The sequence below is a fragment of the Nannospalax galili genome, unplaced genomic scaffold (assembly GCF_000622305.1).
Source record: "Nannospalax galili isolate Female #2095 unplaced genomic scaffold, S.galili_v1.0 scaffold79, whole genome shotgun sequence".
Classification (NCBI taxonomy): Eukaryota; Metazoa; Chordata; class Mammalia; order Rodentia; family Spalacidae; genus Nannospalax; species Nannospalax galili.
In genome coordinates, this window is record NW_008343959.1 from 1,546,644 (window position 1) to 1,548,804 (window position 2,161).

Consider the following 2,161-nt stretch of genomic DNA (forward strand, 5'->3'; position numbering starts at 1 on the left):
TTTGACATTTGTTTTGGCTAAGTTACCCAATTTTCTATCTTGTCTAAAATCCTTGATATTGTCTCTTCCATTGGATCCATTCTATTCATCAGGCTTCCCACTGTTTTGTTTTGTTTGTTTGTTTGTTTGCTTGTTTGTTTCATTGACTTTTTATTTCATTTATTTTTGTTTCACTTTCTCTCAAAATTCTATTTATTTTAAAAGTTCTGTCTTTACATCTTAAATTGCTTTTTTATGCCATTCAACCCCTTGTGTTTTCATGGCCTTCATTCAAGAACTGAAGCATGACTTTGGATTCCTCATTAACTTCTAAGTTGGTTCTTGGGTGGCATGGCTGAAGTCCCAGATGGTGTCAATGGTGCTCCCTGCAGACTGAACTTAGAATGTCATACAGATATCAGACGAAGTTGTGTAGAGTGGAGTCTGGACTTGAGATCTTTTCCTGAGATCAAGGTTACCAGATAATACGTAGTCACCAGACAAAATGATATGTCACGTTGGGGTGGTTTATGGGTGGGTCCTTAGCTGAGGTTAACATCTCAGGATGCCTTGCAGTCCAGGGAAGGCATAATGGGCAGGTGGATAGGTTCTGAGAGTCTCTGTGGGAGGTCACAAGAACTACATTCTTATTTGATATAAAGGCCTTCTCTACAAGATATGAACTGGTATCATTAACTAGACCAAGAATCCATTGATGACTCAATCATAGGACTATGAGAAACCCAATGTTAATATTTTGCTGAATGTACTTAGTAATAAACAGTCTTCTCAACTAATTTTTATACTTATAGATTAGTGATTAGTGACTCTCTTATCCTTCATCAGAGAAGATCCTTTCTATAATAGATGTCATTTAATATAGAGACCTACAGCTGGTCAATTTGCAGACCATAAGAGGTTATGTATTGCTCAGCTCCAAATATGACTTACAAATTTTTTAGTAGTGGTAAAGAAATTTCATTTAGAGTAAATCAATAGAACAGATTAGAAATATGCTGTCAAGACTGACAGAAGGCCACATGAGTGAGGATGCTAAAGGGCCTCAATTTCTTGGGGTTCAAGAAGAAGAAGAGCTTGGTTGCTAGAAGCAATAGTGCAGGTGATTCTCTGTTTTGATTAATAGGTTAGATTATGTAAGTCTTTCCTCATTGTGCATGTACCTTCCAGAAATGCATCTTATTTTAATCAGATATACATATGCTCAATTATGCATAGGCATATGATGGTATATAAGAGATACTCCCCAAAAAATCATTTGGGGGCACAGTTTTGGATATACACAGTCCCCTTTCCAATCATTGCAACACAGAACCCATTAAAAACTTAGGGCTTCCTCCTCCATAGAGTTGCCTGTATAAATGCTTTAAACAATGGAAATAAGTTATTACCTTTAGCAGTGCCTTGATAATGCTCCCTTTCAAGTCAAACTTGTCTTGGAACACAATCCTGGAGCTATGGATAATGGACCAATGCAGAATAGATTGGCTTTGGGTGCATGCACAATAAGCTAACTGGGATGTCTATATCAACCCTTCTATCTTCAAGCTTAGGGATCATCACAGAAGACGGGGCAGAAAGATTGTAATACCCAGATGTACTAGCCATCTGCAGCAGAGCAACACTTGCTTTGCTGAACATGACACTATGGTTACACACATAAACTCACAGCAACTGTGACTGCATGCAAAATAGGTAAATAAAATCAAGTCAATCAAATTCCTAGCATTAAGGGAAGGGTTAGTGAAGTACCACCCAAATTTAGGCGATATTGACAATTGATGACTGCTAAAAGAGCAGGGGGGATGAGAGTCAGTTTTCTTCAGGGATGTGTTGTCTATAAGACCCCTGTGTTCTAGGGGATGCTCCTTCACTAATGCACATGGAGACAGCACTTAGAAGTCTTCATTAAATAAAAAGAACACATGAATTTGGAATGGAGAATTGGTGGAAGTGATAGGAGAGAATGGGAAGTGGATTTGATCAAAATGCACTACATGTATGTATGACTTTCTCCATGTCCATCATCTATCTATCATCTATCTATCTATCTATCTGTCTCTCTATCTATCTCTCTATCTATCTACCTATCATCTATCTATCTATCTATCTATCTATTATCTATCTATCTATCTATCTATCATCTATCTATCTATCTATCTAT